This window comes from Equus caballus, chromosome 21 (genome assembly GCF_041296265.1).
Source record: "Equus caballus isolate H_3958 breed thoroughbred chromosome 21, TB-T2T, whole genome shotgun sequence".
NCBI classification, from domain to species: domain Eukaryota; kingdom Metazoa; phylum Chordata; class Mammalia; order Perissodactyla; family Equidae; genus Equus; species Equus caballus.
The window spans coordinates 65,107,742-65,134,520 of NC_091704.1; the positions used below are offsets into that span (position 1 = coordinate 65,107,742).

The 26,779-nt window shown below is 41.4% G+C and overlaps 1 protein-coding gene across 2 annotated transcripts in view; it reads left to right on the plus strand.

The window, feature by feature from the left end:
- The window catches only part of SEMA5A (semaphorin 5A), a 460,360-nt gene that overhangs the window by 104,852 nt on the left and 328,729 nt on the right, over window positions 1–26,779 (plus strand). For both annotated transcript variants that reach the window (XM_070246052.1, XM_023625852.2), the window contains exon 2: window positions 9,851–9,946. The gene's annotated coding sequence lies outside the window, so the exon portion shown is untranslated. The remainder of the gene's footprint in view (window positions 1–9,850; window positions 9,947–26,779) is intronic.

The window sequence follows — 26,779 nt, forward strand, 5'->3', positions numbered from 1 at the left end:
TTCTTGAACATGCTCCTTTCCTTAGGTCTGGCCTCGGGGATTCAAAGTTGAATAGGACATGATGACTGTCCTTGACAGGGGGAAGCAGACAAGTAAACCATAGAGGGTGATATGAAATAACCAGAGGTGGGCACTGGGTGCCCTGGTCACAGAAGAGAGGCCACTACATCACATGGGGACACGAGGGACACATGGATTTCAGAGAGCCAGCAGGAATGCAGGAACAGCTGTTAGAATGAATGGCTTGAGTGATGAGGTGAAGCCAATAAGATATAATCTAAAGGGTGGGAAAGAGAGAGTTCTGGATTCGGATTTATAAATAAACTTTGTACAAACCCCAAGGAGGGGAGTTACTGTCTCAACAGCTTATAAAATCAGAGGTAAAATACAAACCAAAACCAGCGGTCAGTTTAATACTGTTTCTCCCACATGGGGGGGGGTTTGTCTTCTTGAGAGCTTATGGAAGGGAAACACAGACCCACCCCACTGTTGGCACAGGGAGAAGGGGCAGGGCAGACACTCTGGGGGAGTTCACCGTGTGGCAGGCGTCATCCTATGCACTTCACCTGTGTTAATACATTTGCTGGCAGAGCTTGTCAGTAGAAAATAATGAAAGCCCATTTTGTGGAACATGGTCTGCATTTCAAAATGGTCTTGTTTACCTTCCAGTTAGGTCAACAGAGTGAGCTTTTATTGCATATGCTGGTTGTGATTAACTGTGGTTCCTTTAATAAACAGTAAGCTCAGAAATTTCCTCGGATTCTTCAACACTCTTCTCCCAGGTTTTTTAGGTCCATGTAATTTTAGGTCCATGTTGTCACTCATCAAGGATGGGGAGAGGGATGCAGGTAGAGGGGGCACCCCTTATGTCAGGCTTGTGGCCTGAAAATTTTAAGGGACGTGTGTGTTGTGAAGGAAATGAAAGAAGCATCTTGACTCATACAGAAGAGGGTTCCTTTCACAGCAGGTTTGCATCAGGACCTGCCTGGCCTTCTGGTTCCCTTTAGTGAGTCCGGTTTGATCAGATTGTCTTGTTGATGGAGGCTGCAGGATGGGCAGAGCAGCTTCATGACTAATCGAAGGCAGCTGACATGGTTGTTGTCACGTTGGTGAAGCTGCGCTGGTTCTTCTTGGGGAGGAAGTTTCAGTACAGTTTGTGCTGAAATGGATGACATGACTCATTGCCAAATGTGAAAAAAAGAAAATCTTTTTATTCCCCCGTATGTGTAAACACTCTAAACACAGCAGTGTTCATAGGAAGGTAAGACACCATCTGGTTCAATGCGTAGTAGCCTATTTCTTATTTTTATCACTAATTTATGTTGAAAGGATGACAAATGGAACAGAATTCAATTTTTGGTGATGTAACACACCCAGGGATTCGGATAGTGTTAAGCCTTCTGTAGTCTCAAAAACATGAAGCAAATGCTTAGGTGGAATGACTCCCATCCCAGAGCAACTTGGCCACATGCCTTAATGGGAAAATGAGATGCGTTTTTCTTCTTCAGGCCTTGGTGCCCACCTTTGGCAATGGAGGACCCAACAGGTCATTGGGACTGATTCGAGCAGAATTTAAAAGTGTTTTATTCTTCATGTCTTTGGAGAGATGAATGCTCTAAAATGACTTCAGAGTAATTGCTGGGTTTAAGCCAAAACACAACACTATAGTTTGACTTCTAAGTCAAAACACAATTTGCTTGGCCCAGATCACTGTATACCATGTGAAACAGCAGCATTGAAGTCTGGGCACCGAAAATAAATGAAGTCATGGAAAATCCAAAATTGACACAGCCCAGCGTGCATATTGGATGGCCTGAGTGGGTTTGTAGTAATCTGACTGCCCTTACTGCGTTAAAGGAAAGGGTCTTTTCACTTCTCTCTACTGGGTTAGAGAGAGAGCTTCCTTTGTAGCTAGGAACTTCTAAAAAACTGCTGTCTGTTCTGTTTTTGGGAAAATAGTTTTCTGAGTGATTTAACCCACTGCCATTTCACTAACAGTTCATTGTGAATTTCCCAGTCAGCCGTCTTTCCAGCGATAAATAAGCCCCTTTTCTCTTTCATGCTCTTGCTGCAGACCTTTGCGGGCCTCAGTTCAGCTTGGTTCTGGGGACGTTTTGGTGCCAGCTGTGGGTTTAATCTGTGGCAGTGATTTCCCTCTTCCTGTGTGATGACCTGAGGGCTGATAGAAGAACCCAAGCCCTTCCTGTTGGCTTTAACAGAAGTTAAGTAACAATAGTGGTTAAATAGTTTTTTTTAGAGTTGAATCTTGATCTTAGTATTAAATCTTGAATTTAGATTTAGAGTTGAGTCTTGAATCTCTTTTGTGTAGGCAGGCTACTGCGTACAGGGGAAGTCTTGTTGGATGTGTTGTTCTGAATAAGTAGGAATTGAGAGACCACCTTTTTCAAAAAGGCTGAGATGCCCTTCTCTTTCTGGGTCCTGAGATTGTCGTCTAGAAAGGATGGATCAATTTAGCTGTCAAAATGAAAGCTGAGAGGCCAATTGCCCATGCAAATTAACCACTTGTGCAAGCACTTCAAAATTGCCTACATGAAAAGCGAGGCTGCCCTTTGAAAATTTGGCACATGGTGGCAGAAATAAGAAAGTAGTCACTATTTGGAGACATTGGTATCCTTAGAGAGCAGATTTTAGAAATTGTTCATTTTGACAGTTGCTTGGTTTTTGGCAACTTGTTTGGTTTAACGAGGAAGTCATTTTTGTCCCCCTTCTTTCCCTCGGCTCCCATGCCTCTTAGCAGCCCAGAACATGTCTCATTGTCTCATGTGGGAGTAAAGGAATAGGAAGCATTTTGCTCCAGTTTTATTCCAGTTACCGAGGCCATATATCAGTTCCAGGGTTATCATTTTCTACCAGGCTAATCTGCACGAAGACTAAATGGGAAACTATTGGCTTTCTTTCTTCCCAGATGTTGTTTGGATTAGTTAACGCTTTGAGAAAAGAAATCCCCAGTTTCCGCCTTCCCTTTTCTGGACGTCTCAGCTGTGTTTAATATTTCTAAACCATCACATTTCACAGCGACTACTATCTGATGGAGAGAGGAGTCTTGGGGTGGATCTGGTGTGAAGGCTCCAAGTAGGAAGTGTATTTCTCTTCCTTGTGCATCTTACTCTTCTGATGCAACTTTCAGAAGTGTCTGCTCTTCTGTTCATGGAGGCAAGATTTGCCTCTGCTGGTCTCAGAGCCAGATGATCACATCGTTAATTGACTCAAACCTGAGGCCATGTGTCCCCAGGGGAGGACACGCTGTTCGTGAAGCCTCAGCCATCGGTGCGGCTGGTCTCCAGGTGTTCCTGAGATAGCCAGAGATTTAAAGGAGGGAAATTATGACATCTGGCACTTGTCTTTTGAAAATGTACATGGAATAATTATGAAAGAGATTATTGATTGGTCTTGATCAATATTTGGCATTATTTGTACAGAAAATAATCAGCTAGTTAACTAAAGAGATCATTTCTGATTTGGGGAAAGCTATTCCCAAGGGTGAATTCCTTGAGGACAGAGTCCTTCCACGCAGCTATGGCGTCCTGCATGTCATCCTTCCATACATTCTGTACTCAACTGCGATGTGGCAGAAAGTCTCCGATTAGCCATGTATGCTCATGTGAAAAGTAAGGCAAAACATTTATGTGCTTTTCCGGGTTCAATATTGTTGTATAGTCACAACTCTCAGGATCTGATTTTAGATGTGCTTTTTTTCTCCCTGTACATTTGTTGTATCACACATTTTTGTGTAAGATCTCTAACCTTCTAAAGCCACAGCTATTGATGCTGTCCCTATGGAAACATGGCTTGGTTCAGACACTGTTTGCAGATGCAGAGTTTGACTGGGTGCAGCACGGATGTCATGTGCTGGCCAGTGCAGCAAACCTAGAGGCGAAGGAACACCTTGCAAAAATCCTGTGACTTGGGCACTACATCACATCCCTTTCTAATGCTGCTTTCCAGTATTTAGGCATCATAATGTCAAATAATATTCCAAGTTTAAATGGCAGTATTGAACAAATCAACAGACCTATGTTTAAAGAAAAATAAAACTCTAATAAGTTTTTAAATTTGAATTCTGACCCCATCTTGAATGTAAAGCCGTCGCAGTCTTGTATTTGGGGAGATCAAAGTGAACCTGCTCCATGGGCCAGCCTCTAACGCCAGCCGGTGTCATCAGCCCAGAGCCGAGGGACAGGTGACTGCTCCTCAGCGCACACTCAGGATGGCTCTGTCCAGCCTGCCGCTTTCATCACATACTTTCTTCAGCACCTCAAGCTTTATGCCCATTTTGGCTTTTCCTCTTCACATTGTTTTCTTTTTATTTTACTTGAGGTCATTGGTTTATAATATTACATAAATTTCAGGTGCATGTCACTATATTTCAACTTCTGTATAGATTGCATGTTCACCACCGAAAGTCTAGTTTCCACGCATCACCATACACGTGTACCCCTTTACCCCTTTGCCCTCCCCCCACCCCCTTCACCTCTGGTAACAACTAATCTTTTCTTCATATCCATGTGTTTGTTTGTTTATCTTCCACATGTTTTCTTGATGCTAGAATTTGCGCTCAGGAATGTGGCAGCACTAGGAGCAGAGGCTCTGCCCTCCTCCCTCTCGCAGATCCCAGCCTGCCTGCAGTTGTGTTTATGTCCTCGAAAGTCTGCACCTGTTCGGAGCACCCACGTGTCTCTGCAGCTGCTTCTGTGTGTTTCTCTCCCCTCCCTCCTTTTCTCATGTGTGCTTCTTTGCCTCAGCCCCTCTCCTCTCTGCCACTTTTGCATTGATGCCTCTTTCTCTGTTCCTGGTGCAGCCACTTCCTTTTCTTTTATGAATGGTTGGGGTTTCAGAGGACCCCCCCAGCCTATAGGAGCCTGCCTTGCTTTCAGGCAGCATCTTTCTTTACCCTGAATGTCCCCATTGATTTCTCCAGGCACTGTCCAGTGGGACACAGCTGTTTGAAGGGAATGGCAGAGACTGTCAGGTGACTTCGTACAGGAAGAGCAAAGTGAGGGACAGTGTTAGAAAGGAGAGCATTGTGCACAGAGAGAGTGACTGGATGTCTTCCATCCCCTGTCACCTCTGAGTGGTAGATTCTCCAGACAGTTCCTGTCAACCAAACCAAGGGCATTGGACTAATGAGCTAACAACAGTAATATCCTTTACTCATTTTATATTTAAATTCCAAGTAAGAAAATTCTGATTCTCTGTTTCCAGTCTTGTTTTATATTCAAAGACATTCATTCCTCATTTAGTTTCTAGACAACTAACGTTTTGCATAAATGGGCTATGATTTATAGTCTTTTTTAAAAAACTATTTTAAAGTCTAAAGTTCTCCTGTGCAGCTTCTTGCCCGTGGTTTCTCCCCTTCTTGTCTGTCCTCTGCAGACCTGCCATATTGATCGTCCTAAACACCACTCCCACCCTGGCATTCCAGTGAGCCTCCAGTGACTTCCCCTTCCTTTGGATGAAGTCTCATCACTTTCTCATGTTTACGTTCCCTGATTGTCTGCTTTTCCAGCTCCCTGGAGTGGCTCCTCTGAGCCTTCCTCCCACATGGCCATGTGTGGGAGTGGCCTTGGGGATGAACAACCTTGCCCCGCCTTCTGCTGGTCCAGGTACTCCTGATGCCGCCCTCGCTGCTCCTTAGCCTCCCACTTGGAACCGTTTCTCCCATTTGCTTCCTTGTTTTCTTTCACTAACTTGAACCTGAGGTCAGCTTTTCACCTGTGGTCCTCGCTGCCCTTCAGTCCTGATTTTCTGCCTGAGCAGACTTGCTTTGCTGCACATGTCGCCAGTTCAGTCTGCACTCCTGCAAACTCCTATCTCAGGTGGTCCTACAGTTGGGGTTTCCATCAATTTACCCTACGCCAAGGTGGTATCAGACAGCCATGCTCCAATTCAGCATGGCTCGGGCCAAAATGGCTCTTCATTCCATCTGAGGATTCGCAGGTATTCCTGCCTGACGTACTATTTGCTTCACCAGCAATGCACCCCACTCAAATACACTTCGTCATCTCCTTTAATATCCTACCCACCTCTCAAAGCCCAGATCACATTTCTTATTCTTCCTGGAAGCTTTCCCTAACTCTTCTGCCTGGAAGTAACCTCCTTTTTCTCCAATTTCATAGTATTTACTGAATTGTATAGCAGACAAATCACAGTATCATGTATGAACTCCTAAGAGCATAATTGGTTTTTGCTTCGTCTTCTAACCACCTACCACACATGGCCATGGGGGGCGCTGTGCATGATGGTTAACTGACGGATTGACAGATGATGAGATGTCTTTCAATTAAGCGCCACGGCCACTGGTAAAATTCTTGCAAGTTGTGAAACCCTGTCCAAGTAGCTCAGAGGATTCCTGAGCCTGCACCTGATGGGGTTTCTTTTCATCCCTCCACTAAATGTCTTTATGATGCCAGGTGGTCTCGTCCATTTTCGTTTTATTTCCTCTGATTTTACTGTGTTGCGATTTCTGAATTGAGCTCTTAAGACTGGCCTGAAATTTTAATTTCTCTCATGTATCTCTAGGATAAAGGCCAACACTCAGCTGACCTTTGGTTTCTAGGAGAATTGTTTAAATCCACATTTTTCCTCATTGTGAATAGGATGGGCCTGGGGAAGATTGCGTATTTTAGCAGAAGGCCATGTGTCGATGGGCACTTAGTGAGTTATAATTGATGTTTCAATTTGATGTATGCATTTCAGTTTAGAGACAATTTGAAGAGCCTGTGAAGGTGGCTACAGGGTACAACCTCTCAGAAAGGTTTATTGTTTGAAAATCACAGTGTTGCAGGAATAGTTGTGTACAACTGTGTGCATAGTAGCGGGTTTTTCCAAGGCAAGGCTCTAAATGACAATCGTGATGCAGAAGACTTAGGAGATGGTTTCTTATAAGGTTGATACTAAGCTAAAAGACAAGAATAAAGGTAATACAGAATTGATTGAAATGGGAACGCTTGTATGTTAATATTTAACGGGTAGTTAAATATCCGCTTTAAAATATGCCGACCTCCAGTCTGACGTGACCCTCTGGGGCTTTGGAGTTTCTTTACCTTTTGACTTTCTTCTCAGTTTTCTAGAAAATATGGCAGTGATTTATGGTTTATAAATCAGCTAATTTAGGACCTCAGTGGGGGAGGATGGGAGAGCTCAGCCTCCAGACGTGAAGGGGCCATTGTCTGTGACTTGAGCTCAGCTCCCATTCAAGGTCACTGCTTCGTTGCTGTGGTTTCTGCTCAAGAGCCTGCACTGCTCAGCACATGTGGGTGTCGTGTTCAGTGGTATAAATTCCTTGAGAGGGTGGGACGCCTACCCAGGTAAGGGTTGACCCTCCAGAGCAGAAGGGTCCTGCTGCTGTTAGCTTGGCCGTCACACACCAGGACAGTAAAATGTCTTTTTCACTGTTGATATAAACACAGGCCTAGTAAAACCCTTTCAGGGTGTGTGCCCCCGAATCCTGCTCCTGGAACTGGTTTCCAGTTGTGACTTCAGATTCTAAAGAGAGTTGTGTTGTCCCCCAAGCCACATGAACTCTGTGTTGGGCGTTCTGTCACTTGAGTGTTGCCTTTTCATGAAGAAGGGGCTCGGTTTTGAAGTCTGGAGGTTGGCTGTGGAGTGTCTGGCTGTCCAGGCTGTGGCTGGCCCTGCCCAAATTCAGCAGGGATGTTCTTTTCCTGTACTATTTGGTGTCAATGATTCTGAATTCTTACAGTGTCCTTTTTGACCTCTGTCTTTTTTGCCGTTTAAGAGGATGGCCGTCCTCTGCAGGCGTGACTCATGGATGTCCTGGCTGAGGAGCCACATCAGCTAATTTATGACCTCACTGAGGGAGCGTAGGAGAGCTGGCCTCCAGAGCCACCATCAGCCCTGTTTTTAGTTTAATTCTGACACCGGGGAACCTATAGAAATTGCCAGATATTCATGGCAGTAACCAGTGGATCTGTCTAACTTTGTTACTCAAATTTTGGTAAGAGATAAACAAATACAATGACATTTTAGTACTAATTGTAAAGCAGGTTTTAGGGCTCAAGAGAGGAAGTTGGTGCATTCAAACGTGCTGTTTAATAAAGAAGTCCCAACTAGCATATTTGTTGCCACACCCAAAGGAGATATTTTTGGTGTTGTGAGAAAGGAATTGGCCGCTCCTAGGAATTTTGCTGGACTGAGTATGCCTTCTTACCTTGGGGAGAGCTCCCTTACTCCTCTTTTGGCCTCAAGGATTTGCATCTGCACCTCCTCCTTTCCAGAGGATGATGTCAGGAACTTTCAAAGACTCAGCTGGGACCACAGCGGCATCTGTGTGGCAGCGTGTGAGCGCACCTGGGCTGCGGGTGCCTTCGCAGGCAGTTCTGAATGTGTTGCTTTAGATCACCCCCCTGGCTTCTAATGAACTCACCAAAGGGGGATGGAGAGGCAATGTCACCTAGGCACTGCCCTCCGGCCTCTGAACCTCAGGACTTCCAAACAGCATTTCAGCAGATATAAAATTTTACAAATTTCCAGATGTTGTAGTTCAGTTTATTTTCTCCAGGCACACGGCCTTTAGATAATTACTGAAGTAGACAGTGTGGGAATCATCGCACAGAGGAATAGCCAGAATATTCCGGGAACTTCTACTCCCCCTTTTCTCATCATCATTCTCATCTACTACCCAAGTGTATGTGTTGGGATAGGCAACGTCAGTGTGTTCCAGGTTGACGGCAGCCAGAAGGTGCCGAGTTTGCAGAGTAGCAAGAAACTACATCAGCGGGGCCGGCTCCGTGGCCCAGTGGTTAAGTTCGCGCGCTCCGCTGCGGCGGCCCAGGGTTCGGATCCTGGGCGTGGACATGGCACCGCTTGTCAGGCCACGTTGAGGAGGCATCCCACATCCCACAACTAGAAGGACCTGCAACTAAGATATACAACTATGTACAGGGGGTGGGTTGGGGAGATAAAGCAGGAAAAAAAAAAGATTGGCAACAGTTGTTAGCCCAGGTGCCAATCTTTAAAAAAAACAAAAAGAAACTACATCAGCTAGGACAACAGAGAAAGCGTGATCCCAGAAGGGCAGTGTTGGAAGTAACAGGCATCCGTGACTAGCACTGGATGTATTTCTTTTATGAATAAGAAATGGAAAGTAATGCATTTCTTCAATTTCTGTCATACTTGGTTTCAGGGAGGCTGGCTTTTGCTGTAGTCTTCTGATCATATTACAATATCAAGCTTTTAGGACATTTATATGTTAAGTTGAATGAGGAGATTGGACAGCTTTACTTGGTTTTAGTAAAGTGAGTTGTGTTCACAGTTTACGGTTCTTTTTCGTATACAGTCTCATATTGTGTCCCCAATCAATTTATGTGTAAATAAAAATACAAACTCAAATTTCTGCTGTAGTTTATTTTACATCTTCTTCCTTTATGTCCTATTTTTGAAATGCAATACTTAAGATACTATATATTCATAAAAATGGAATTGAAAGAGCCATCACGAAGTGGGTAAAGTCACACAACCCATCTGCAATTGATGTTCAAGCTGCTCAAAGTAATTCAAATGGGTTTGAAATGATGGTCCTTTTCGTTGTTTCATGAGCTTTGTTTTCATATGTTAAAAGCATTTGAATTTTTGTTTCTTCTTTTCTGAAGAAAGAAATTCATTGGTGCACAGGATGCTAAGCTATGGCTATTGCGTTTATGACTTCCAAGCTGTCCTGGGTCACCCTGCTTTAAGCCTTAGATTGCTGAAGCAGCTTGCGTTGGTTGTGCAGGCCATTAGTAAGACTTTCTAGAATCGATAAACAATGACTACTACCTCTTTTAAGATGGGTTAATAGGTCTTTGTTTTTTTCTTTTCTTTTTTTGAGGCGCTGGTGTGTGAGAGTTGGGCTTGACTGCCCAGGTGCCCGTGGACTCTCAGTGTGATACATGATCGAGGACACGCTGCAGCCCTTCCCTCCTTGGTAAGTCCGACACCTAAAGGAGAAGTGAAGGAACCAGTGATTTTATAGATTGAGATACTACAATAGCTTGTAAGCATCGCTTATTTCTGCTGTTAAAAATGGCAGTGAATGACCAAGCTTTCAGAAACTGAGGCACAGAGAGGTTTCATAATCTGCCCCAGATCTCAAAAGTCAGAGGCAGAGCTGGGGTTTGCACCCATGTTCTTAACTCTACACAATACTGCTTCTCAGCACCAGGAAGGCCTTCTGAGTATAAGCATAGACATACTTTCCTTTTCCTTACTGGAAATACTCAGGTCCTTAAAGGAAAGCTCACAATAAATATTAAGAAATCCATTTTTTTGGCCAGCCCAGTGGCATAGTGGTTAATTTCGTGTGTTCTGCTTTGGTGGCTGAGGGTTCGCCAGTTTGGATCCTGGGTGCAGACCTAAACACTGCTCATCAAGCCTTGCTGTGGTGGCATCCCACATACAATATAGAGGAAGATTGGCACAGATGTTAGCTCAGGACGAGCCTTCCTCACCAAAAAAAAAGCAATCAGTTTTTCAGACTGCAATTTAAGTCAGGAGATAGCAAATTTTTTCTGAAAAGGGTAAGGTAGTAAATATTTTAGGATTTGCTGGCCATGGAGTCTCTGTATAATAACTCAACTCTGTCTTGTAGCACTAACTCAGCCACAGACAATATGGATGTGAGCAAACTTGACTGTGTTCCAGTAAAACTTTATTTACAAAGACGAGTGGCAAGCTGAGCTGGATTTGGCCCAAACGCTATAGTTTCCTGAGCCCTGATCTACATCATTCTTGCAAGGCTCGGAAATTTCACAGGGTAGAGAGTGAGAGTGTTTTAGTGGCCAGTAGGTATGAGTCCCTTTACAAAATTTAGCTTGGATGCTCAGAATTTAATCATAAGCCACTTTTAATGAAATCTGCTGTAAATGCAAAAACCTACTCCTAGAGTAAGTGCATGTGTTGTTCTAATGCTTGACGCCATCTGTGTGCACCAAGTGCATTAGTCTAAGTCTCAGCACCTAGTCTACAGCTTTGCTCAAAGTAGAGCCTGATAAGCTTTGTTCTTTCAGTGTATTTTGTTAATCTATAATGTATAGCTCATGATGAAATAAGTTCTGATAGCATTTCCTATTTTGGTCTCCGTATAGTTTCTAAATGTGACATTTTTATTTTGCACCCTTGTATATACTGCCACTTATACATATTAGGGTACGCATGCAATTGTCTTGGGTTGTCTGCTAATTAGACTGCACAAAAGTGTTCTGGTCTCAAATCTTCCTCTTCTAGTATGAGCAGAATCAGATGTTTACAAGAGTCAAGTCTGAACAAGATTGACATACTTAAATCATGGGATAAAATGACCATACCCTTTGCCACATACATCAAATGAGGTGGTTTACAAAATTTTTTTTGACTTTTTCTTACAAAAGGATAGTTCTAACACCTCAAGGCCTATTTGACTCTCTACTGCACTTTTTATCATCTAAAAAGATGGGCAAAGGAAAAGTGGTTAATTTGTGTTTCTTTAAGAAATTTAAGCAGGGAACTGCTCTATTCCTTCCTTTGGTCATTCATTCATTCATAGAAATAAATAATTGTAGCAAGTCCTTGAGCCTGATGTAGCAGAATTTTGTAGACATGCCTTTTTCAAGAGCCACTAGTTCCTAGATACTTGTTCTATAAGTAATGGAAAAGTGTTCTTCACTTTGGTAGTAATGATATGAAAAGTAAAATTCGAGTTATAAAAGTAATGGAAAGCTATATATGGTACCATATTAACTGGAAAAACAGATTGAAGAATAATGCATTTAATAGAATCCCATTCATCTTAAAACACACACACACACACAATCTCTACACGCGAGTACATGTATGTTACAAAGTCTACGAGAACATATATCAATATATGCCAAATTCTAAACAGATTATCTCTGGGGTTGAGGATGGTTTGCACTTTATGGGCCATATATTCACTGTTTAAAATTTTCAGGAGTATTGTATTTTTGCAACTTAAAAAAATGAAAAAAGAAGGATTAAAATAGTGAGTGCTCATTATGGAAATTATATAAAGAAGGGGAAAAATTCCACCCATAATGCCTCCACCAAAGACGACCACTGCTGTCATTTCATGTAATCTTTTATAGTATATTCTTGATAAGGAATTTACAGAGTTGAAATAACACTTGACATAAAATTTTGCATACTGCTTTTTCACCTTTTATAACACACTTTTTATATTATACAAGTATGATAATATATTATTGAAAAATGTTAATAAACCTCTTTTAATGCATCATAATATTCTATCATTTACAGGCCCTATAATGTAATGTACTGCTTCTTTTTTGCTGGATATATATATTATTTCCAGTTAAAAATCGAAGACAGTGCTGAAATGATCATGACAACGGAGTGTGCACACACCTCGTATTCCTGGATTCCAGTCCTACTTTATTTAATAGAACTTAATCCATTATGTTGAATATTATTAAGTCATTATCACAGTGCTTTCACTCTTGTCTCATTTCTGTACCTAACTTTTGGTGTTTCCTTTAAATGTTATGTGATGTGTTGGGAAGATCAAGGCAACGCTGGTCGAATCATGTACATATTGGTTGATGTCCTCGCCTGTTGAGTTTTGAGCACTCACCTAAACTATTAATTGAATTAATTAATTATCATGTGCAAGCAATAATGGTTTCATAGTTTATAAATTCCAACCGAGAGAGAATTAGCTAGGTTTCTCTTTCTGAAATGGAGGTTAACCTGATTTTGGATAGATCAAACCACAACTCAACTCTCCGTCTTGACTTTTCTTGGATTTCTAGATTTCTTGGCTGTAAAATAAGGAAAATGAGAGGACATAATTTCAGACTGGGAATAGGCATTGAGAAACCAGCCTGAGTTTCTGGAGAGAAAGCGATGAAATAGGAAAAAAAATGTGCTTCCTGAGTTGCTATCAGCATTTCAATTGGTGCTGCTGTGTTCATGGGAATTTTATTTTGTGATGGTTGCAATGCATTTCTAGGTATGTTATTGACACAAGGTACAACACTTGCTTAAACATGCTGAGTGGTTGTATGCTGGGATAAAGATTTAGCCTGTCATTCTTGATAATGTCAGAAATGCCAAAGCTGGGGACTCTACTCTTTAGTATTCCTGTCCTATTGTCTAGTCAGCCTGATGGAAGATGTCCGTGAGGTGATTTGGAAAGGGCCATGCACAGCTGATCTGTTTTGTCACATGCATTTCACTCCGCATTACCAAAGTTCACTGACAGGAGAATTGTCTGCTGCCATTATCCACCTTAGAATGCATTGGAATTCCTATTATGGAGCTGGGGAAACCTTGCTTTCTCTCCTTCTGTTCTCTTCTGTATGGGATTTTGGCCTTTTGTCTCATTTGTTTAGGTGAGTGTCTGCCAAGGCTGTTATTGTCCTGAAGGTTACTGGCTTTCTGACTACTATAAATATTTGTGAATCACAGATGTGGGGTGAAGTTCAGAATCCATTTTCTTTCCTTTGTTTCGCGTTTAAGTCAGGCTGGGATGGTGTACGTGTGCTGTTCATTCTCAGACGTGCATTAGAGGGGCAGATGTGTGTGGGGTTAATTGCTTGGATTTGAAGATTTACATGTGTGTGTATGGATACTGCCCCCTTGACTAAACTGTGTGTAAGATCTTTTTCGGCAGGACTTTCCTCAGGGCATAAACCAGACCCCATGTTTGGATTTTTGGATTTCATGGGACTTGGGGTTTTCCTGCATTGTGGTCTGCAGATCAGACTATTGGAGAGGCTTCTATAGTTGCAGGGCCTCAAACCTAATCAGTTCGTGTTTTATCCACTGGAGCTTTTCATGTGGTTTTCATGGGTGTTTGTGTCTCTTTTAGCCTCCCAAGCCACAACAGGATCAGGCATTTTGCTTCATTTGCTTTTGCTTAAAGCTTGGACAGTAACCACTATTGGTTACACCAAACAGAAAAAGCAGAGGTTGGAAAGATGGTCAGAAGATTCTGGGAAGTAAATACCACCACATTTTCATACAACAGTATCTAAGAATAGTGAAGAGATCTTACATTTGCTGCGTTGAGGAATTAGGAGGATGCATCTAAGTTGTTTACAATAGCTCAGCTATTTTTGGAGTGGGAGTAACTGCCCTTCTCAGCTCGGAGGCCATGTTATACCTTTTGACAACTCTTCTTCCTCCTTTCATTGCAGGCCACCTGGTTGCTATAGTGATAGTTTGAAGGTGAGGCACCTGCCCGAGCTGGCCAATCACACGTCCCATCTGGTGGCCACTGACTAATTCTAGTTAAGGCTTGTCACCCCAACTTGGGCACCAATATCACTTTCTTTCTCTCCTACTTAAAGATAGTACTTAAAGAATTCTTCCTTTTCTTTCCTGCTTCATCAGTTTTTATTTTCTTCTCTCTGTCGGATCTTTCCAGTAGGAGTGCAAACATGTAGCATTAAAAAAATGACCTGTTGACTCTAATTTCGCCTCCAGCTATGACCCACTTCTCTCCTTCCCTTTACAGAAAAACTTCTTAAAAGCACTTGCTTATATTTGTTGTCCTCAAATCCTGTATTTCCATTTCCTCTTGAACCCACTTTGATCACTCATACATTCCATCAGTACTGCCTTGTCGAAGTCACCAGTCACTGCCATGTTGCTAAGTCCAGTGGTGGAGAATCAGTCAGCAGCATTTGTTCAGTCCATCTCTCCTGCCTCTTTCAAGGACTTTCTCCATCTGGTTTCAAGACACCTCATTTCCCTGGCATGAGTCCTGCATCTCTGGCTGTTCCCTCTTACCTCAACTGCTCATCTCCCTGTCCTCCAACCACTGGAATCCCTTAAGGTTTTAGTACTTTGACCTCCCTCTTTTCCCACCATCCTCACCATTTGTGTAATTTCTGTCCTCCCCTCAATGTAAGCTTCACGAGAGCAGGGATTTTTGCCTGTTTTGAGTACTGCTGCATCTCCAGGCATATGGAAGAACCTAAGACATAAAAAACTGTCAATAATTATTTGTTGAATGGATGGATTGATAGATGTATGTATGGATGGATGGATGGATGGATAGATATATGGATGGATCTTTTGAGAGTTTTCAAACCAGGTAAGAAAAAAACCTATTTCTAATTTGGGCATAGAGCTGGAAGTCTATGAGGCTTTCTGCAAGAGGAAGGAATGGAATGAACCTCCCTCTCCCCCAGTCAGAGTCTAGTGTATTTGGTGTCATTTCTACATATTGTCCAGGGGGTGGATAATATTTGCCTGTTCACCAATTCTCAGCTAATGTCTCACTTCCTCTATGGATCTTTTTCTTCCCTCTCCATGACCAGATGAATTAAGTTGAACCTCCTCTGTGTCCCCATGCTCCTATGTATGTCCCCACAATGGCAATTTGAAAGTGGATTCATTGTAGTATTTCTTGTGTTCTTATAGTTTTTCCTCTTCAGACTGCAAGGCCCTTGGCTTGATTGTGTTCATCTTTCCAGGACTTAACACTGGCATGCAATCAGCACTGAATACTGTGTGTGTTATTTAATGAAGTGATTGAGACTGAAATTTTGTAAAACATAACTTACTCTAATGGTCCTTAACACTGTAATAAAAATGTGCTCCTCTAGTGTTCGGATTGTGGTACATTTGATTTAAGATGTTTATTTCACGATTTTACAGTAATTAAATAATTAGATTTGCTGTAGCCATTATAGACTGTCTCCATATTGTCCAGCTGAGACCATTGACTCTTCTGCCTTCCCAAATAGTCTTTTCAGCTTTTCCTTGTAGGTGACCATCATTCATAGCATATCTTAGAGAGGGAAGAGAGTGCAATCCTTCCAGTCTGTTTCTCCCTGATGGTTGTCTGTGAGTTGTGAAGACAACTGCAAAGGAAGATGACAGGAGTCAAATAGACCAAGACCAACATGGCCCTCCCCTATGGTGTCAGATCAGATGTCAGTTGCTTCCTGGTATTTAATATTTCTTAAGTTGAGCATTCGGACCTACTGTCAGTGTCACAGCAGAATTTCATCATTATCATCTTCAAGGAGTACCTATTAATAACGTAAAAATAGCATAGTACAGCATGACTGTCTGGTCACGCCCGCCTTTCCTATCAGCCATCTCTGAGCACATCTGTGCTGTGCTCCCAATGTGTTCACAGCTATGGGCATCAGATAGGATGCATCCACAGGCCTGGCACACAGTAGGCACCAAACAAGGAGTGACATCAGTCAAGCAATTGAATGGCCACATGTTTCCTGTATTAGTGCTCATGCTAAAACTTCTTCACTGAATCAAACATCTTTTTACTAGTCAGGTCTAGTTCTTTTCTCTCAAATAACTATGACTTTTTTCTATTTTCCTGGAATTCCCTCCTTCTTAACTCTATTTGATACAAAGTTGTATGCTAACATTATCATTCCACTGCCATCTTTTCTGCGAGTTGATTACATTTCTTTTCAAAACTTTTCATAACATACTATGTTATGCTCTTCTGAGATTATTTCATAATCCAGGTGTAGAAAAGATCTGTGTAAAGGTCTTAGAAGTTTCTTTTGGGATGTCGTAATAACATGTATAATGAAAAAGTGAATTATGAGTCTAACTTTGTTCTGTGATTGTAGTGTTAAGGGTCTTGAAATATTTTAACTTTGACTCATATTTTCTTGTTCAAGTTCTGTCTTTATGGTAGAACATTTACAAAGTAATTTCTGTTTTCTTAAGCAAATCCTAAGAAGTCAGGTACACGTACAAATAACATTTCTAACCACAGGTGCATGGCTTGTGAAGACTTTACTGATTTGGAGTAGCTGCTTCAGCTTTTTTAGAACTCAGGCCAATTCCCAAAGTGTGGGAAGTGTGAAGTGTCAATATTCCTGGGTCCCCTCCACCTGCCTGCAGTAGTCTTCCATATTTGGATCGAAGGAGGCCTTGGACCAGTTCCCAGTGGAAGTCATTTAGCAGTCGTTGTAATGTAGCAATGACAATAGGAATTAAAGATTCTCTAACACTTCATAATATGAAATATTTTATAAAACACCAGTAATAACCTAGTAATAATTCATAATAATGGCTCAAATTATTTGAGCACTTCGTGCATCCCAGGCCCTGGTATAAGTGCTTCAAGTGTATCATTTCATCTTCTCAACGACCATGCAGAGTGGGTTCTAATGTTATCCCCAGTTTAGAGATGACTCAACCAAGGCATGGAGAGGTTAAGAAACTTGCCCAGGTCACTCAGAGGTCACCTGGATTGCCGAGCCCAGTGGATGACGTATAACGTCTTAATCTAGTGTGTGTTTCACTCTATTTTCTAAAGATCACCAAGGAAGCCCCCATGGAAGAATATTATTATATTTATATAATAAATATATATAAATAATTATGAAGCAATGGAATCCACCTATTTTAAATGTTATTGCAAAACAAAGCTGCTATAGGTTTCTGCAAATAGTGTCTTGGTTTATTTCGCTGAGCTAGGAAATATTTTGAGGGTTGGAACCCGCTCTCACTGTATAATTTCCTTGCAGAAAACACATGATTGGTGGTAAATCTCAAACAAAATTCCCTCATGGACCAACATCTGTATAAACAAGTGGTGCCTGTGAAGCATCTTTTCCTGTACGTGGGGGTCATCAAGGACTAGTGGGCATCCCAGTTAATGTCTGGTTGGAAACTGTGTTCCCCTTATTGATGTAACAACCACTTTTCTTGAAAATTGCAAGGAAACTACAATGAGCAATAACCTATATCCATCCCTCCCTCCCCAACAGATATTTATTGAGCACATAGAGTGTGTGAGACTGCTTTAGGCATTGGAGATATACTGGCAAACAAGACAGGCTTCCAATTCTCATGGAGCCTACATTTTACATGGGAAAGTTAGACCATAAACAATAATTATATCACAATAAATAAGAAAAGGATCATGTAGAGGTAAGTGCTATGCAGAGAATTCAGATGGAGTCATGTGATAGAGAGTGACTGGCCTGTGTGTAGGGAGAAGGGCAGAGTAGTGTGAATTGAGACCATAGAAGAGGGGAAGAGGTAGAGCGTGTAGGGCTTTGTAAGACAGGACACAAAACTGGGATATTCATTATGGGCATTGAGGATCCTTTGGAGAAGCAGTGGTGGGATAGGATTTGTTTGCATTTTTAACTTGTCATTCAAGTTTTCTTGGCTACTATCGGGAAAACTGATTGTAAGGTAGCAAGAGGGAAGCAGGAAGACCAATTTGGAAGGCCACTGCAGGTGACTGGGTAAGCCATGATGGTGGCACAGACTAGGGTGTTGTTGGTGGATATGGAGAAAACTGGATGGATTTGTCATATATTTAGAAACAGAGTCAATGGCTTGGGCACTGGGGAAGAAGGGAAGACAATTAAGAATGAATTGTAAATTTTGGACTTGAAAGTTTGTGTATGGTGGACCATTTAGTCCTGGGGAGGTGTAGGTTTTGGTGGGAGAAAAAATTCTCCCAGGGCCAGGTTAATTTTGAGTTGACAGCCTTCCTTTCTCATCCAATTGGAGAGAGTAGGCAGTCATTTCTGTGAGTCTGCACTATTTGGGAGGGATTGGAACAAGAGGGAGAGATTTGGGAGTTATCGCCATATTGATAGGATTTAAAGTCCAACACTTCTCACTTGGATAGACTGTAGGGAGGAACAGGGTAACTCAGACAGAACCGTGGGTGCTGGAATGTTTGAAGAGGGTTCTGGCATCTGTTGGAGAGCTCTTCATAATGTGTCACTTGATCTACTAGTGCTTTGATACTTCAGAAGTTATCTTAAAAGCGACAGAAAGTCCCAAAGGTCCTTCTCCCCTTGGGAGATTTCTTTCAACATCTTAGCAGTAGAATTCTCCACAGTTGTAACATAAAATGCCTTTCTGGTTATGGGGAATAAGGTCAGATTCTTCCAATGAAGTATGTGATAGGAGTTCTTTTCAGCATTTATTTTGCTTTTTCCTTCCAAGCAGCAGTCCTGGCTCCCATTGTTCTCAAAAGCCATCTCTTCCCAGTTGAGTCTTGGGAGACACCGGGCAAAGCAAGGCATGGGTTTTAACAGTTTCCTCAGTTTTCTTTGTTACCGAAATGCCACCTTTTGACATAAAAATTTGCCCTGTTGTTTTCTCATCCTGCTCTGTGCTCTTTCAATTATTATAATTACATTTTTTCCCACAGAGCTTGGGCTGGTGAAAGTTCAGTATTTGAGAGACTCACCAAATACTTTTGCCGATATATTTCACATCCTCAGTGTCGGTTCTGGGGCAGCTGGCACCCTTGTTGACTAAATGAATCTCTATGAACATTCGCAATGTGCCGGGTAAGAGACTCTGTGACTTGCTGTTAATAATGCAGCAGATCGTGATGCAGGCCAGAGAGCCACTCAAGGCTTGATTCCCTGCGAGGATTTTGGTTAACCCCACTTCACTGTTAACAGCTTTTGTAAGAGGATCAAGGCTGTGAAGCTCAGGATGTTGCCAGAGTTTTATCAGTAGCTTAGAACTTTGATTTTCTATCAAAGAGAAATGTATTTGGCCTATTAATGTAAAGTTGAAGGCTCACATTTCTCATAGTTAGTGAAAATAAGACTTGGCACTGACCATTAAGATTCCTTGAGGCAGATGTATTCACTGTAAACCAGGATAGAAGGCTATGTGTGGAGAAGTAATGAGTTTGAGCATCCAGAATGCACACACAGAGACCTTTTCGAAAAGGGCACACGTAACTTGTAAGGCACATGGATCAAGCGCTTGTTAAAACAGAGGAGCTGAACTGAAGAATAAGTTATTTTTTCCAGTGGATCATTTCATTGATAAAATGCCAGTATAGAAAGTAGTTTATAATCTATAAGATCTCATTTTTAAAAACTGCCTTAGTATATGTTCATATGGACATATAATATTGACATATAAAAATTGACATATAAAAAGCTATACGTATTTAATGTGTACATCTTGATGAGTTTGAGGATAAGAATAGACCTGTGAAACCATCACCACCATCGAGGCCATAAACATATCTATTACCTTCCAAAATTTCCTCTCGCATCCTTTAATTATTGTTAGTGGGTTTTTTTTTTTTTTTTTTTGGTAAGGATATTTAACCTAAGATGTACCCTCTTAGCAAATTTAAGTATACAATACATATTGTTATTAGCTATAGGCACTATGGTTTATAGGAGATTCCATTTTAAAATTTGTGTTATTTTTAGAGATTGAGAATCACCTCTCAAGAATGCCATTTGGAACAAGTCAGTCAGGGGGTCAGAGGTGAAGCTCCAGCACCCTAAGTTGCAATCAGCCTGAATTTTAATGTTATGTGATTTTCCTTCTCTGCTGAACATCCTGGTGTTCAGATGTCAAATAATGCATGTGGTGGCAGTGTCTCTGCTCAGATGAGTGATATGGAACTCACTGAGGGCAGTAAGCTATAAAGGGGGAATTTGCCTCAACTGATCAGGCTTTTAACAATTGCTTACGTATTGTCTATGAGACCCAGAGCACATACCCTGTGATTATAATATGATTTTACAGTTGATCCAGGCTTTCAGATCAGGTGAGTGGGGTGAAAGGGATTCCATTATCCTTTTTAAGACTAATTTTATTCCACCATTTTTGGGATTAGAAACACTATAAAACATTTTTATTGTTGATACCAATAATAGTCCGATAAAATTCAATGAGATAAAAAAAGCCACTGACACTGAAAGATGCTTAGGAAGATCAGGTAGAATAATAAATATATTTCTCTCCTTCTTTACCACCTAATAAAAAGCCTATGACTTTATTACTTGCAAAATTCTGGGAGATGACAGAGCCTGATAGCAGAAACTCTCCATGAAAATGTAAGAAACCAGTTCTCTGGTAGACGGCGTCCCGTTCTTAGCCTCCTTGATTCTTTATCTCTAAAGTGGAGAAAAATGTTGATGCCACCTACCATTTTTAAAGAAATACAGAGACAGTTCCTCCCTTCAAATTCACCCTGCTTCATATATAGGACTACACTGTTCTTTTTCCAGGATTCATGATTCTCTGGATGCTGGAGACAGTTTCTGAGCTAAGCATATATTACGGGGCGTCTCCATATCTTCTGGTCACAGAATCCATCTGATGGACAGCACAGAGTAGTATTGGTAGCTGAAGACTCACCAAAACAAAGGCTTTGCCCGGATTTAAGAATGACAGAGAGCAGCACAATAGGAACATCCACTTCACAGGGGTGGGACTAGCCACGTTACCGACTTTATGTGTGATTGCTTTCTCAAAGCCAAGGAAGGGTAAAGATGGCATTTGTGTCAATGGTGAAGAATGCATTTTTGGATGTGTCATTTTATTTATACTGGATTCGTTCCAAGTTTATATTTCGGTGGATATTTTAGTTTTAATTTTAGCAGTTGCAGACTGGGGATTTTCTGCGGATTTCCTTTTCTTTTTTTGGCACCGTAAGGGCTAGTGTGTAATTTGGTTGTCATTTGAAAAAAAGTCTATGCTAGAAGATTATATAAACAATCCAACAAGCTGAATATTAGATAGAGACCATACTTGCCATGTATATGATAGACATAAGGTTAATGTTTCTAATCTACAAAGAGCTGTACATTGATAAGAAAAATTCAAACAACCCGCAAGAAAATGGGCAGATATGAATAGTCAATCCAGCTAAGAGTAAATGCTGATGTTCAGTAAGTAGATGCAATGGTGTTTCATCCACTATTATTAAGATATTGCAAATAAAATATCATTCTTCTGACTGGCAAAAAAAAAAAAAAAAAAGAAAAAAACAGGAAAACACTTATTGCTGGTAAAGATGCTGATAAAATGGGTTCTCGCCCATTCCTGATGGATATGTGAATTGTTTACGTTTTTGGGAAAGCAGTCTGACAACTCCTATTAAAAATATACAAACTTGGGGCTGGCCTGGTGGTGTAGTGGTTAAGTTTCTGTGCTCTGCTTCGGTGGCCTGTGGTTTACAGGTTCAGTTCCCAGGTGTGGACCTACACACTGCTCATCAAGCCATGCTTGGCAGCATCCCACATACAAAATTGAGGAAGATTGGCACAGATGTTAACTCAGCAACAATCTTCCCCAAGCAAAAAGAGGAAGATCAGGACAGATGTTAGCTCAGAGACAATCTTCCTCAGCAGATGTATATATATATATATATATATATATATACACACACAAACTTTTTGACCCAGTAGTGTCACTTCTGGGAATATAGATTATGAAAATAAAAACTCTAACATACGTATTATAAGCATATGTAAATTTGATGTTTATAGTGGCATTGTTTTCAGTGTTCTCCTCTCTCCACCCCAAACAACTCAAAAAATGCGTCACATATTGAGTTTGCATCCACAGATTCTACATTATGTATCCATTAGATTATAAGAATGCCTCAGATATGATGAAGCCATGTAAAGAGTAATTTAAATCATTCCTGGTTAACTGAGAGAGATTTTCATAATATTAAGTGAGAAAAGTGAATCTCATTTTACAAAGCAGAAAGACCCTCATCCCCCAAGTCTGTATACATGTGTTTGTATGTGATTGCATGAACATGGAGAAAGACCTAGAAGGGTGACCACTAGACTGCTAACAATGGTTTCATGGGTAAGGGGAGAAGCAACAAGAAGTGGCCCTGCAATAGGACTTGAGCTTGAAAAGTATGAGGATTTGGGAATCTGGGTGCCGTGAACTCTAACACTATTTTCTGGACATAGCAGAGTTCTGGTTACAAGGAAGATCATGAGAAAGGCTTTCCATTTCTTTTCTTTCTTTCTTTCTTTTTTTTTTCTTTGATAAGGAAGATTGTTGCTGAGCTAACATCTGTGCCAGTCTTCCTCTGTTTTGTATGTGGGATGCCACCATAGCATGGCTTGATGAGTGGTATGTAGGTCTGTGCCTGGGATCCAAACTGGTGAACCCTGGGCTGCCAAAGCAGAGCACACGTGAACTTAACACTACACCATTGTGCCAGCCCCCACCTTCCCATTTCTTTAAAAGGCTTAAAATAACTCCTACAAGGAATAGAGGCTCTTCACCAACCCCCAACCACTGCTTCCTTATGTCAGGAATCCTTTCTGACTGTCTTCTGATAACATACATTCTCCTTTCAAACATTTCCTTCTTAGAAGATAAACATTCACCAGCAGTGGATTACAAATCCTAAGTCTGTCCTTAGTATTTGACGTAAGATATTTAATATTTCCCCTTCTCTCCAGCACACAAGTAACCAAACATGTCAAAAATGCTTCTCGTGTTTCATTTTCCTCTTCTAAGTGTGCAAATACCATAATTTTCTTGTTTATTATGGGTAGTGACAAATACTATAATTAAAACAAATTATAATGGTAAATGCTTAACTTTTTATTCAAGAGGTGTTGTATAAACAGAAAGATTGAATATAATACAGTCCCACCAGCACCGCTCTGTTGACAAATGCTGCTGCTGTTACTTAAAAGGAGGAAAACTGGTGGCAGAAGAGGGGGATGGAAGAAACATCAGCAAGTTGCATGGGGACATACGTATGAATCAGTGACAAAGGTAGAGGTCCCTAAGAGTTTCAACAGACTCTCTGGTCCATTGTTTGAAGAGCTCCTGTGCATTGTGTGTGGTTTGTGATGGAGTGCCATGTGTGCAAGTGTACCAGCAAATAACACAAAGGAGCAATGGAATGGTGTTGCTCTTGAAGAAATGCCCTTCCATTATTTGGACTATGTCTGGAACCAATATGGCCGCCAAGGGCCCAGCAGAGCACATCCTGAAGCCAGTGGTTTGACTGTAGATGTACAAATAGGGCTTTTGGGATGCACATCAGAGTCTCTATTCTAGTCATAATTTTTCTCTGTGTGACGCCACAGACAAACAAAAGTTGTCCCTAATTTGCCCTTCTGAAAACTTGATTTGTTTTTGCTGGTTATGTGTTGATTTAGTCGAGCTTTTCCATGTCTTGTCATACACCGATTCTTGAGGAAAGTGAAATACTCCCTAGATGAATAAACAGAAGTCATTTGGCTGTCATTTGTAGACATTTAAATCTACTGTGTACTTGTGCATGCATGCAGGCCCCAGGAAAAAGGTGAAGCCTCCCGTTTTGAAGTAGGTGAAGCCTACTGTCAGAGCACTAGCAAGCCAGTCTCTGGTCTGTGATGCCTTGTTTGCACACCTTCCAAAGAAGTTACCCAGCTGTGCTGAGGAGAAGGGCAGCTAGGTAGTCACCATCCAAAGACTGTCATTGCCTTGTCCCCTTTGGTCCTCAGCTTAGAGGTGCAGTTTTTCCTCACTGGGCCTGACTGTCAACGTGATTTCGTACACCCTTTCTCTGCCTCTGCCCATGCTTCTAGGTGAGGCACAGAGTCTGGCCCAGACATATTCTACTTGTCCTTTACTTTGTCTTCAATGTTTAAGATGCTTGTTACCCACCTGAGCCCCTCTTGGCACCAACAGTTGTCTCTGGGCACTTTCTTCCTCATTACTTGTCCTCGTCAACATCAGGAGCATATTTACTACAGGTTTATACTCTGGTGTATAAAGACATAGATATCAGAGTTCCCCTTCTTAAGGAGCTTACAGCTTAGTGTGCCCTCAGTGTTTGTCCACTATGGAGAGGGAAGTTGCTGTGTGCCAAGGATAAAGAACACTCCTGTTTGGTGGCAGGAACTGTGAGCAAATGACAAGCAGCTTGATTGCAGTCATGGGAAAGCATCTGATAATTCCATGCTGAAACCAAAGGCTGCTGCCACTGAGGCAGAGCACATGGAAAACGGAGTGTCTGCTCTTATTGTGCTCTGTCTTGCATACATGAGGTGTTATAGACCGAATGTGTCCCTCTAAGTTTCATATATTAAATCTAATCCCCAACAAGATGGCGTTAGAAGGTAGGGCCTTTGGGAGGTGATTAGGTCATGAGGGTGAAGCCCTGAGGAATGAGATTAGTGCCCTTATAGAAGAGACAGGCTTCCTCTCTCCCTCCTTCTCTCTCTGCCTTGTGAGGACACACTGAGAAGACTGCTGTCTATGAACGGGGTAGCAGGCTTTCACCAGACACCAAATCTGCCAGCGCCTTGATCTTGGACTTCCCAGCCTACAAACTATGAAAATAAATGTTCGTGGTTTAAGTCACCCAGTCTGTGGTATTGTCACAGCCGTCCGAGCTAAGACAGAAGGGATTTAATAAATGTTAAAATAAAGTTGTCTATCAGAATGGCTGGTAGGCAAGGGACGTGCGGGTCCCAGGATCTGTGACGATAAAGATACGATATAAAAGTGAAGGAAAAACGTCTCAAGAGGGAGAAATGCAGGTAGGGAATTCGGTGAATTGAACCTTCACGGCCATTCCTGTTCCTCTTTGAAAACTACAAGAAATAAGAGTTGGTTCTTACTTTGCCAATTACAGGCAGTGCTAAAGAATAACAGGGATCAAATAATATGGAAAGTTGAGAATAAAAATGCACAAACTGGGATCCCACTTAAGGCTTAAATAAATGTAGATTTATGTGAGAAATTAAAAGAAAATGTTTTAGCAAAGCAAATGATGTGCATAAGTAGAAATGGTAAATAAATTCTGTATATGCAATCCAGTAGGATAGCATATTTAATTAGAAGTTGCAGCGTATAATCTTAAAAAAAAATTCTTTGAAAAACAATTGTCCGTGAATTGTGTCCAACTTGTTTTATTTATTCTAGTGAAACTTCTTATGGGTAAAATGTCAAAGCAGCAGAATCTTAAAATAATACAGCAGAGAGTTGAAATGCTTGCTATAAATTGCCTCTCTTATTTTTTTACATGGCAAAATAAGGAGAAAATCTGTATAGGATATAAAAGATAGAAAATGGTCCGATGACTGGACCACACTTCCTATTTTAGTAGCTGAGAAAAGTTTCAGTGTAAGGATCTTACAGCTTAGCATGCTGTCACTATTTGTGAACCATGAGGGCAGTTGTCATATGCAGATGATATAGAACATCTCTATTGGGTGGCAGGAATTGTGAGCCAATGGCCAGGCTTTGATTAGAATCATAGGAAGGGATCTGATAATTGTGTTCAGTAATTGGTCTTACCAATTCCTTTCCTCTAGGGCATAATGCTACCTAAGTTACATTTTTTTTTCCCAGTCTAAAGCAGAGTTTCTCAACCTCAGCACTATTGACATTTTGGGTTGGATAGTTTCTTTTTGTGGGGGGCTTTTCTGTGTATTTCAGGATATTTATCAGCATTGCACCCTGTACTAAGTAGATGTCCGTAGCATCTTCAGTTGTGACAGCCAAAATTGTCTCCAGACATTGCCAAGTGTTCCCAGGCAGAGGGAGTAAAATTGTCCTTGGTTTTGAACTATTGCAAGCTATTCTAAATGCACTCTACTAAATGAAAAGCAGGACAAATATAAAAGTCTTGAAGACTTGTGTGCACTACGTAGCCATACATCTGTGAAGGCTGATTCTTGGACTTGATGCCCTGTAATTTTCATATTGCCTTCAACAGTATTCCTGACCTTATGCCAATAGCTTCCATCCGCTACATGGATGCGATAACCCTGGGATGTAAGTGAGGCAAGCAGGAGATGGCAAGTGACAGTGTCTGCTCTCCCTTCCCCAGAAGCTCTGGGAGGCACACCTCCACCTGAATCTCATGGCTGGGAAGAGGGGGCTGCTTTTGATGAATAATTAATTTTGTGTTCATCCTCTAGTTACCTGTGGTCAGAAATGGGTTAGAGTGAATGAATGCTACCCCTAGTTAACCTCCATTATCCCTGACCTCCCACATTTCCAATTCTCAACTCCTTTTACCCTCATTTATCTGCCCATG